Source organism: Phodopus roborovskii, unplaced genomic scaffold (genome assembly GCF_943737965.1).
Source record: "Phodopus roborovskii unplaced genomic scaffold, PHOROB, whole genome shotgun sequence".
In the NCBI taxonomy this organism is placed as follows: Eukaryota; Metazoa; Chordata; class Mammalia; order Rodentia; family Cricetidae; genus Phodopus; species Phodopus roborovskii.
Genome location: NW_026126418.1, coordinates 74,681,665 through 74,694,305, shown reverse-complemented (window position 1 = coordinate 74,694,305; position 12,641 = coordinate 74,681,665). Strand labels below are relative to the sequence as shown.

Genomic DNA, 12,641 nt, shown 5'->3' with positions numbered 1-12,641 from the left:
AAGTAGGAGTTCTGCAAATCATGACGTGGGTCATCCAACTATCTCCTCCCAGCCACCAAGCAGGTCACCTCATTCTTCCAGTGCTCAGCCCTTGATACAAACTTCTGGCATGCTCTCTGTGGTTCCTGAAGATATTGATAGCCATTTGTTTAGCTTGTGGCCTCCTGAGATAAGGAATATTAGAACCGTGTAACTAGAAATGTAAAAAGCAGCCCTGTTGGGTAGGTGTGAGCATATTTGCTCTCCAGTATTTTGTTCAATGGCATCTAGTGGTGTGGATCCCTCTTCCCTGAGCCAAGACAGTCTCGTTCCACCCAGATGCCTACATAGAACACCTTAGCTCAGAGCTTGGATGGCAGCAGCAGACCATCCAGGGTGCTGCCAGGCAGGAAGAGAGAGAGATACTGAACCAGCATCTGCTCTGCCCAGAAACACAGTGTGAGAACCCTTCAGTCTGCAGTCACACAATCTGCCACCCACTCCATGTCCAGGACAGGAATGTCCTACAAACTGTCTGCCAGTGGCCTGGCTTTTTAGCTAGCCATAAATAAAGTACACAGAATGTTGCCAAGTAAGAAAAAAAAATAGTTGAATGTTCAATGAGATCTCATTTTTAAAATGTGAGTTCTAGAAAGAGCCACACCAACATGTGTAAAGTGTTTTCTACTTACTTTGGGCAAGCAATTGTCTGTGCCTCTCTAATGTCCCCTCTCATGCAGTCCTTTCTTGAGTGAGCGCCATAGACATATAACCATCATCTGCCTGCACCTTTGAGATCTGCGCCCCCTGGAGGCTCCTCTTGGCCTCAGCACCACAAGTGGATTTGACTAGACCCTTCCACAACCAGCCCTGTAGACTTTCCCTGACCAATATTTTTCTTTTTGAGCATATCTTATTTTAAGCTACTTTTAAAAAGATTTATTTATTTTTATTTTATGTCTATGAATGTTTTGAATGCAGGTTTGTACACACACTTTGTGCTGCCTGATGCTCTCAGAGGCCAGAAGAGGGCACCAGACCCCCTGGAACTAGAGTTGCAGATGGTTCTGAGCCACAGTGTGGGTGCTGGGAACTGAAACCAGGTCCTCTGAAAGAGCAGCCGGGGCTCATAGCCACTGAGCCATCTCTCCAGCCCAGCATCTCTTATTAACTAAAAGTCTTCTATTTTGGCTATTTGTCCCTGTGAGCAGTAGCTCTGTTGCCTGAAGTTCCTAGGTTTTTCTAGGAAGCTAGACTCAGGTAAAACAGGACACAGCTGCCTTTGAAAGTAAAAGGGATTTCAGGATGAGCCAACATGAAGCAGGGTTGGAGTTTATTTAGCCAGAGAGGCAGCTCTGAGAGAATAAGGGCCCAGAGCATGGGGGTGAGCTTCTCAAAGGTGGGCCAGCTCTGCATAGGTTGTACACTGCCTCAGTGGCTCCAAGGTTAACCTCAGGAGTCCCTTTCTGATAAAGAAGATTGTTTTTGGACTCCAAGTGTTCTTTGGATAAAACTCAGATCCTCTACAGTCATACAAAGAGTTTAGGATGTATATTTTCACTGGAAGGGGGTTTCTGATGAGACTTTTGGAAAACTGTGGTTTTGGGGAAGTGTGTTTGGATTCTCAATGCTCAGCTGGTGAGAGTTGTTAGGTAGAGCCCAAAATGCATACAACAGAATCAACATAGATGTGAGAAAATGATAGTGTGTGGGGTAGGATAGGATGTTGGGTGCAGCTGTCTGGCTGTGTGGCAGTGGGTTCTGGGATTGGCTCTGAGTCTCTGGTCACTAAGATAAAGAGCACCGCTTGCTTGGGGAGGTAAAGGTATCTTTTTTGCCTGATCACAGAGAATAACCCTTCTTCCCAGAGCGCCACAAGTCAGGGACAACACCAGGGATGCTCCCCTGGAAGCCAAACAAGTGACGAGTGGCTCTACATGTGCACATCTGGCTGCAGCCAGGCTTGTTGCTTCAGTTCTGCTCTGCCTGCAAGATACCCCAGATGGGTAATAGTCCCACAGATACATATTGAAAGCAGCAGGTCCATCAGGCAACTTTGTGTACAGGCAAGGGAATTATAACTATTTACATGGGGGTATAGTCCTAGTCATAGCACACCCTCAACTTTCTGTGCCAATAATGGTGTTTGATGAGAACAGCCCATGCCACCCTGGGAAAAAGTGCCCATCCTCAGCTGAAATGACCCACACCACTTGAGACTTTGTAAGATGTAGGTGAGGGCACTGGATTCTCCTCCCAGCCTCCTGCCCATAGCAGTGGAATATTATGCCAGGCATCTACCAGGACAGATGTGGCTGTAGCAGAGGACTCACATGAGGGGGGACTTAGCCACAGGGTGTTGGGTGTCACTTTCCTATCCCAGGGTGTTCCTTCAGTTTTGTGGCAGATGTGCTTAACAAACAGGACCCTGAAACAGCAGAGAAAGCAGGGTTGCTCAAGCCTTTGTTGGCTGCAGTTACAAGCTTTGCAAAATTGTGTCTTTAAAATATTTTTCCTCCTTCCGGTTGCCTTTTAAACACCAAAAAACATATTTTTTTTTTAAAGAAAAGGTAACACTAGAGATTATGGTAGTAAAATTAAGCAAGTGAGGAAACCCAAGCTTCCCTACATGCAGACCCTGAAGAGGCACCACAGTGCTGAGTGGAGGTGGGGACTCATCCTTGTCCACCAACAGCTTCACGGGCCCATCGGCATCACTGACCACACACAAAAGCGAAAGCCACACCCAGACCTGCCCTGGCTCGCTGTGGGGGCACCCACCAACCCCTAGTCTTCTCTTTGATTGTTAGAAAAGCCATCTTCCTAGCCGCCATAGCTACTCTCTTAAAAAACCGGCTTCCTTTCAAGATGTTTGATACCAAGGAGGGTTGAAGGTGCTCGGGGCAAAGTCCTCATCAGGGCAGAAAGGAGGAAAATTTTATCTGAAACACAGATCTATGGATGAGCTGTGGAACTCTGACGTGGGCTGTGAAGGCACGAAGCAATTAAAAATAATTAATGATTTCTGAGGATCGGCCCTTCTCCATGCAGTTTTAATCCAGTTCTCATTTAAATTGGAAGATGGACATTTAATTATCAGTATTATGAAACTTGTGATTTATACATTCATCCAATGGGATAAAATTTCTGCCAGCAGCTCTTCATCTTGCTGTGAAGAGTCTGTGTGTCTTGGGGGGTAGGGTGTTCTATGGCAAAGAGTCTGTGTCTTGGATTGCTTGTTTAAAACCTCTACAGCCACACAAGCAGAACGCTCCATCCCAAACACAGGTCCTTTCATTTGGAGTGATTAGTCCTCCCCCCCATCCCCCTCAGTGGGGAAAGTAAAAAAATAAACTGGATGTGATTGCTCTTACCTGTAATTCTAGCACTTAGGAGGCTACACTCTGAGCCAACCTGAGCTTTAGCCTGAGACCATATTGCCCAAACAAAACATTGAAAGTAAGTCACGTGCCTTAAGTGAAGTTTGGCAGGGTTGGAAGAAGAGACCTGAGGTTCAGCTAGCAGGGAAGCCCTGATCTCCTGTGTGGTGTGCTGAGCTTGGCCACTGGTGCAAAGGGTTAATTAAGGGCCAGGATAACAAGATTGCAATGGTTTCACTTGTGCGTATGCTGTGGGTCTCCTTTTAGTTCATGCATGGGTTGAGTAGATCTCTAATGATGACCACCAAGGGAAAGGTGGTCTGTCTGTTTGTGGGACCCCATAGGGTGCTGCCTCTGTGTTCCTGGTGTCCCTGTGGCCTTTGTCTCTGGTGGACATGCTCTCCTGGCCTGTGTGATGTTGCATTTCCTATCCCCGCTTCCCTTTATCCTCTATTGGGATGCTCATTGGGATGAGTTAGAAAGGGCTTGCAGTGAAGGTCGCAGCAGGGAGCGGCAATTTGACCCAGCCACAGAGTGCAGTATGTGGGGAAAGTTCCTGAACGCAGTCAAGTGTAGCTTTATAGCAGTGCTCAGATCAAGAGGGAAGTAGGTGGCGGTAGAGGTGGGAGGAATTTTTGTCACCCATGTTGGCCATGGCTCACCTTGTCTACCCATCTGCCCCTGCCCTGACTGACAATGAAACTGAGTCTAAAGAAAAATACAGTATGGAAAAGAAGAGCTGAACAGAAGCGGATGGGGAATTGATCGCCCAGCGTATTTGTACATCCTGATGTAAAGGGGTGCTTGACAGGTGGCCAGGCTCGCTCTGTACACAACCATGTGTGTGCTGTCAGACGCACGCACACTGCCTTGTTTCGATTGATGAATTGCCTGCTTTCTTGATTAAACCTTCCGTCACTTAAGAAACAAAAAGCCTGTGTTTAGATGGCAGAGTGGGACATGTCAAAAAAATCTGTCTCCTTTACCTTTGTGCAGATGTGGGCACAGACTGTAACATGTATTATTAAAATGAATGTGGCATTTACTGTGCATTATTCCTTCCCTGGGAGAAAGGACTGTAAATTATATGCTAATAATAAGCTTTAACCCTTTCGAAATGCAAAAAGATTTAAGAGTGCAAATACTCACAGAGGCCTGGCTAATTGGATGTGCTTTTGTACATTCGCCATGGTCGCCATGTCACAGGAGTTAATGAACACTGCACAGAGCACGTTCACAGGGCACTCAGAGCTCAAGCCTTCTGGAGCTTTGTGGCTGCTAGTGCCTCCGCAGGACTCCACAGAGAACTGAGCCTGACACCCCTGCCCATGGCTGGCCAATGCCCTGTGAAACGTCAGCCCTGAGTGTGGGAGCGTCCCCTTCCCATTTTCTGAATCCACAATTCGAGAGACTTGTGGCCCAGCTCAGGCAGGTACCTGGACATGCTGAGGTCCCCCACAGCTCTCCTGTTTGACCAAGCCTTTTCTAACCCTCATTTCCAGCTGCCCGGGTGGAAAATGCTTCCCCTAAGCACAGCTTGGACCCTTCATTTCTCTCAGGTTAAACTTGCATGTCACCCCATGTCCCCAGGCCGTTAATGACTGCACCCTGCAGACCTCACCTGCCTGGACTGATCTGAAACCTGACACATTGCACATAGCTGTGTCCTGCAAGACCACTGTCTCACTGACAGGACACATGTTCAGAATCTTGATGATGCTACCCCAGCTTTCAGAGAGAGAGCTGCTGGGAGCAACCTCCCAGGTTGTACACTGAACAACATACATGAATATTGTCCCCTGGAGCCTTGAATTATGCTAGCTCAGACAGGTGACACAATGCTCTAGTTACTCTCACACCTGGGAAATAAAAGAATTGTCCAGTCCCATCCTGCAGTGCTGGGAGGATTCAGGGCTTGGTAAAAGTGTTTTGCAAGGCAGGAAGCTGTGTAGGAATATGGGTGCTTTCCATATTCATTCTCTCTGCAGGGTGTGATTTGTGGAGGGGCCCAAATATTTGTGGGGAGTGATGACTTGGGACACACTGGCATGTGCCCAGCATGGCTTTCACTGTGGTCTGGTTCTCACTTACAGAGTCTGATTGAAATGGTCTATTCTGAATGTTAGAGAAAATATGTCCCCCCCCCCCCCGTCAGTCCAGAAAAACAGGCAGTAAAGGCTCTGCCACAGTTCAGCTAGAACCTCTGGAAGCCAGGATGCTGACGCGCATCATCACTTAGAAGTGGGCTGTTTTCCGTGGCAGACAGCCCACAGGCCCTTCTGGGGAGGCGACAGGGTGACGGCTCAGAGGCAGGAAGGAGGGAAGTGCCAGGCGGGCAGAGCCTGCCGGCGTCTATAAAATGCGCCTTTGGTGTCTGCAAGAAAAATGCTTGATGGTGGCTGATGGCTGCTGAGGCCTTTGTGTGCACTCCTGCACTCTGCAGGTGGGGGAACACCAAGGCGCATTCCACTTTCGTCATTGTGGAAAATAAAAACATTATGAGGTGACAGGTACTCAGAGCTCTTAAGAAGGTGACTGCTTCCCACTGCACCCACAGTCTGTGTTTGGTTTGAAAGCCTGGTGGAACGTGGGCAGCAGTGCCTTAAATCCGTAGGTGAGGCAGATAAGGGGTCTTGAGTGGATCTTGGCAGGGACTCGCAGATCAACCTCAGGCCTGAGTTCCTCTCCAGGGGTCTGAGGAGCACCAGGTCTGAATGGAAGCCCATTTCCCAGGTCAGTTTGGCAAAATTAGCTGCAGTTGTCTGAGACAGGTGTGGCTCAGGGGGGTCCAAGATACTCCTGCTGCTATGTATCTCCAGGCCTTAGACATCATAGGCAATCTGTCCAGACACCACCCTGACAGGGAAAGGCTAGTCTGGGTGCTCCTTTCTCCCAAGGTGTTTGCCTTCTTAGTCTGGTAGTCCCCTCATAATCCCCTTCCCAGCAGAGGACATTGCAGACATGGCCCAAAACATAACTAGTAACCAAGGGTGTGCACTTCATCCCAGCTCCTCATCTGCTCTTGACACTTCTGCCAGGGTTTGCTCTGGACGCTGCTGTCTGGAAAGGGTTGTGTATCAATTTTGTCTTCCATTCTTCATCAATGTCTCTCGGTAATAATCCATCGGCTGAGACGGAGAAAGGGTATGACCAAGGTATCTTTGTTCATTTAGATCCTGTTAGGGAGCTAAAGTCGGTTTTACTTTATTGAAATGGTTTGAGTTAATTGAAATAATGTATTGAATAGCACCCACCCCTCCCCAGGACTTAGTGTGTGCTGGACACCCGTGTGCCCCTTTTTGTGTATCGTGTCACTGATTTAAAGTGTCCTTCCCAAGGCAACCCTTTCTAGGTGGTAAAGGAGCTTGCAGAGATGGACTAACCCAGAGTTGTGCCCAGGGCTGAGCTTAGAATCCAGGTTTGGACATCAGGCCCTGAGGCCATGGCTCTTGTTCAGTACAGATTGCTGTGTTTCTTTCCCTTTGTCAAACTGAAATTTGAAAGTGTACAAGCTCGGAATGATTCATGCTGGTATCAGGCCTCTGTGCTGTTTTTAATCACCAGTGGCCCCATCCTCTAGGATCTCATTGGAGAGAAAGCCTTGAACATGAGCTTGATAAGGATCTCTAAGTCCCAAGGGCATCAGGAATGATGTCATCCATGATTGGGGGGCTTGGGCCCACTTGGTTTGAAGTGACCTTGGGCAAGGAGTGAGTTCTTCTGTCTTTGTGTCCCTATGTGAAGGGGGATATGGGTGGGTTTTGGTGAGGATTAGAGCCATACACAGTAGGCAAAGACTCCACAGGAGTGTTGTTACTACCACAACCCTCTAAGCCCCTCCCAGCCATTCACAGGCCCTTTCCAGGACAGGTAAGGGGAATAGGAGGCACCCTCAACAACTCTTTATCAGTAGGTGGGGCTATACTGGCTGTGCTGTGTAAGTCTTTGTCTAGAGATCTCTGGGCATCAGTGCCCCCTTTTGGGTCTGTGAACCTTCAAGTGATGGTGGGTGATCCCAAGCCCACCATGAACCTGTTCCATGAGTTGCTATGTCTGTCCACCAGCAGGGTTCCCATCTGAACCAGTGGCCACTCTCCTTCCTCAAAGCCTCAGTCTCTAGGTCAGGCCTTCCCAGGGCCACCCTTCAGGGAAGTGTCAGAGCCAGGAATAGAGGACAGCTGTAGATGCTATGCTCTAGCCACCTCTGGAGAATCCCTGCCTATGACCCATGATCCACCAGCCCATTTCCCCTCCACCTCACACACCCAGCCCTCTTTCTGCACCCACCTGGCCTGGCCTGGCCGGCTGTGAGGCTCAGGCTGATGTCTTAAGATTTACCAGGCAATGGCACAGGCATCCTCAGGACCAGCTGCATGGGTGTGGGTAATAAGCTAGAAGCTGCCTGGTGTCTCACACCAGGGTCCTCCCTTCTCTGGGGACAAATGCATGTAACTTCTGACAGCTGCGCAGAAGAAAGCCCAGCCCACTTCCGATAAGCAAAGCTGCCGCCAGAGCACCTGAGTCTACCCCAGCCCCCACCCCGTCTCCTCTTTCCTTCATGCCTCTGCTGCATTCCCACTGCTTGCTCCTTCCTTTGGTTATAGTCAATGATGATCCTAAGCCCTTTTGTTAGTAATTTAAAGCAAACAAACAAACAAATAAATAAAGCACCTTCCGTGCTCCAGCCTGGTGTTGGGATGGAATTATTTATCACATGTCACAGAGAATGAGGCTCTTCACACTCAGATTTGTCTTAGCACCGTCTTTGAGATGGTGAATGATGCTGAAGTCGCCTCCAAGGTGAGAGCCTTTGTTGTTGACTACTTTCTCACGCCTGGCATGCTTTACAGCATGAGCAATCTCTTGATCCACTGGCAAGGCAACATCCATAATCTTGAATGAGAGAGTAAAGCTTGCCTTGTTGGCCCTACACATCGCTTCTGGTGACACCCGTAGGCATCCTTAATTGCTCACTACCTAGAGGCAATAAACACACTGGGCTTTTATGTTTGTTCCCTTGTGTGTTTACTTGAAATACATCCAGTGCCAGCAGAAGTCTGTCCTTAGAGAAGGTCCTTTGTCTTGAGAGTCTCCTGGTCCCCAACACATGCTATTTCTGCCAAAGATATTAGCACCTTTGTAGGCTCAGGGAGTCATCCTCTTAGGCCAGTGAGCTTCTTGGTGTTTTTGGTTCTTGCAGAACTTTGGCCTTGTGCTTTATTGCCCAGGTCTAAGGAAGGAGCCCAGACTTTGGCTAATGTACTTGTTCAGGGTCATTCAGAGCTGGGAAGATGGTTCAGTCAGTAGAATTTGTGTGAGGACCTGAGACCAAACCCCAGCAGCCACAGGGGAAAAAAAATATGGGAGTGGGGGCAGTTTGAGGGAGGACAGAGACAGGACCCCCTGGAGCTCACTGGCCAGCAGCCTAGCCTAGTGGAGAGTGCCAGGCCAGTGAGAGACTGGCTGAAAAAACTGAGATGGACAGCCTCTACACACACACACAGAGAGAGAGAGAGAGAGAGAGAGAGAGAGAGAGAGAGAGAGAGAGAGAGAGAGAGAGAGAGAGGTCTTCACAGCCAAAGTTCAGGGTTCATCTAGCAGAGTGAAACAAAGATATCTCATTTCCCAGCATGTTGAGTACCCAGCCCCAAACCAGGCATACAGGAGGTACTCAATATCCATGATCTTATTCCGAGAGGAACTGGTCTTGGAGCCATTCCTGCCTTGATGCTGTCCTGTCTGGTTGTATGAATAGAGACAGATTGTGTAACATCGTTTCCATTTTCTCATTTGGAGGTTTGAATCACATTTTTCTCTTCTAGCTTTAGCAGATTAAAAATAACATCCACAAAGGACACTCTAGAAATGGTATCTGTCATATGAACCTTTACCTGGCCCAGAAGTCCTGCTGTCACTTGGCATGCTATGCAACCTCCCCAGGCTGCTAAGGCAGCTGTGAGGTAGGGGCGGTCTAGTGTCCTGCAGGGCAAACCCACCCTCCTTCTGGTCCTGCTTGGCTTACCTGAGAGAATGTTATATGAGCCCAGTCTTTAAGTTCCTTCCTTCCCAACTACGCCCCTCCCTAGATCATTTAGCAAAATAATATCAATGATTATAAAAGGTCCCTGTCCTTGCCACAGAACCACACTGGACCCAAGCCAGTTATGTCACAGTCCTCTTAAGGGCACAATACCAATACAGGCCATCCTTGCCTGTGTTATTTTAGTTTGAGGGAAGATATGCAACAACTTCCTCCAATGGCCAGGCAGAAGGTCATGATCACTATTACAGGCAAGGCAGAGAGGCTGAGATGGCTCATTTCTTCAGGCTACTTTTTTAAAAAAGATATTGTACCTTTTGTTTTGATTTAATGAGGACAGACATTTTAATCAGAGGTTAGTCATTTATTGTTGCAAACTATTGTTTTGATTCATCATTTTTGCAGATAATTAAATGGTTGAGTTGGCACAGTGTGTCTACTTTATTAAAACAAGTAATTTTGGGGGGGAAGAGATGCTATTTTTTGGATCACCGCACAAGAATTGCTTTTATCTTCATCTCTGAACACGGTTTTCAGCTATTGGGTGGAAAGCTCTTGTGTTCTTTCTGGCCTGGAGGGGACTGGCCTTACCAGATTGGATGTTGGCCACTCTGCCCTTTGAAACAAGAGCTGTGATGTAAATCCTACACTCTTACTTTCTCAGAAGACTTGGGTTTTAATTGGATTGGGGAAAAGAGCCTACAAGTTATGAACTTTGCTGAGCAGCAGTTCTTAATTGTAGCCCTGGTGGTAGGTAGAGTTTAAAAGTCAATTACTGCTGGTCCTATTACAATTTACACACCTAGGATTTGAGAAAGTCTGTCACTTAGTACGAAAAGGAAAAGGTTACTCGCACCAGTTGGTGCGCACCTCTTGACTCTCCATTTGTAAACGCGTTCACTACATGTATTTGTGTGTTTGCAACTTGTAGCTTTGGGCTCCATCCACCTGCTGGATTCCTCACCAGGGCTAACCTTTAAGACTGGTCCTTGAGAGTCACTCAGAGCAGTTTTGTACACAACTCTTCACCTGGCCATCCAGTCCACTTGTAGGGACTGTGGCTGGCTGATGCCAAAGAGCCCCCAGATCACTCCACTTAAGGGCTGTGAACTAGTCGAGGAATGGCCCTTTGGGGTCCTTTTTTTTTTTTTTTCACTTTATCTGCATTTATTTTATGCTGAGTTTATTCCTGTGCCATAAGTTTTTGTTTCTTCAGTTTCTTCTGGGATATCTTTTTCTTCTGTGCAACCTCCTCTTCTGGCTTTGGAACAATCTGCTCCTTTTCCATGAGGATCATCTCGATGTGGCAGGGAGAGCTCATGTACGGGTTAATCTGAGCTCTGTGAGTTTGTCTGCGCATTGTAGCTGCTTTTCTTCACCTGGATGTGTTCAATGACCAAAGAATCTATGTCTGCACCCTTAAGCTCAGCATTACTCTCTGTATTTTTAAGCATGTGCAGCAAAAATTCAGCACTCTTTTTTGGCCACCGACCCTGTGTCCAGCCCCACTGTTTGGCCTGGGCGCACCTGCCTACTTCACCATTTTACCGCCGGAATGGCACCCATTGCTTCCTCAAAGTGACATCTTTCAGGTATTTGGTGGCTTTTTGGATATGCATGCCCTTGATGGCCTGGGCAGTTTCACAGGTGTTCTTAAAGTGAACCCAAAGATTCGATCCTCTTGACTTGCATGATTTCGTGGGGTTTTCTAGGTCGAGAGAGTAGCAAACCATCTTCACAGGTCACCTCAGGCCGCTTACAGGAAGAGGTCCATTTTTAAAGAACAAATTGCTCACATTTGCTTTCTTTGATTTCCCCCCCCCCCATGTTTGTGTCCTGGATCAGTTAATTCACTCATTAAAAGGATTTATTTTGGGTGTACCAAGTAAAACTTTGGAAGCTCATTTTTTGCTGAGCAGCACAGACCTGTGAAAGCACAATTTATAACTGCTTCTGTCCTTTTCCAGAGAGAGCCATCTGCAGGACTGTAACCCCTGTGTTGTGAGAAATACAAAACTGCTGCTCTTTGTCCTCCAGCTCTGGCTGCTGTGGTGTGCTGGTGTCTCAGCCCAGCCCACCCATTGTTTTAAGGTGCCTCCAAGGCTGCAGAGTCCAGCCCAGCCCAGGAGCACTAGCTCTGTTTGTTTGCTTGCAGGAAGCCTATAGTTAATTTTTTTAATAGGAAGCTGCTGTGTAGTTTGGATATTTAAACAGTTATTAACCGAATGACAATTAACAGATTGCATAGACAGATTTTCTTTTGAAAACCTCTGAAATTGAGTACAGTTTGCAAAACTATCACGGCATAGTAATGACAATGAATTTTGATTTCCCGGAACTGATATTAGACTCTTTATTAAACTATGTGCATCTGCTTTTAATTTACTCCAAATAATTGGAAAATGCAATGAAGCTTTCCAATTAAAGCACGGCTTTATGCTGTTTAATAATACCCCCATAATATTATAGCTTATGAAGTGACAGGTGAGTTGGTGTATGAATAAAACATAAAGGCAGCAATAAGGGACAGAAAACCAGAGACAGTTGTGGGGATTTTAAATGCTGGATGTAATTTGCATATATTAATCTCTTCTTTTCAGCCTTATCAGGCATTCTTCGGTATTTGAAGTTAAAATAGCGTTGACAGGCGGGAGTACGCTTAGTTTTTTCAAGGATTTATTACTTGTATAATTTCTGATCTTTAATAAGCAGATATGACTGATCCTCATACTTCTATAGAAATCGGTTAATTGTTCCAGATGGCGTGTACTGATTATGCAAAATTACTTTTCACACCGTTTTTTTTTTTTTTTTTTGTGATGGAGTTTGGAGTAAAATTAAATTTTTTATGGCCTTCTTATCATGCTGTTTTACAGTGGTTTTTCCACAGAAGTTGAATTTAATCTACTATATTACATTGACCAGCACAGTTATTCTAATGTAGCGTTTTGTGATTTGACAAAGAATAATAGAACACATTGCTCATTGTTCATCACTGTGTCCCTAATAAAAAGGAGCTCCTGTACACGGAGTGTAGCTGTTATTTATGAAGAATGCTCTCGTTTGTGCCATTAAAAAACGCAAAATTGTGTTATGGAATAGTTCCTTTTTGGTAGAGGCTATCTAGAGAGAGAGGGAATGGGCTTGCTGCTTTCCAGTTTCATGCAGGGGGAGGAGTCTTCTTTTAATGACTGCTGTATTTGAATTGTGTTACTTTCTTCTTTTGGGGGGGACCTGCATAA

At 46.6% G+C, this 12,641-nt stretch overlaps 1 protein-coding gene and 1 pseudogene across 2 annotated transcripts in view; one reads left to right on the top strand and one right to left on the bottom strand.

The window, feature by feature from the left end:
* The window catches only part of Mvb12b (multivesicular body subunit 12B), a 151,755-nt gene that overhangs the window by 85,041 nt on the left and 54,073 nt on the right, over positions 1–12,641 (top strand). The window lies entirely within an intron of this gene.
* LOC127222800 (60S ribosomal protein L17-like) lies at positions 10,565–11,132 on the bottom strand (annotated as a pseudogene).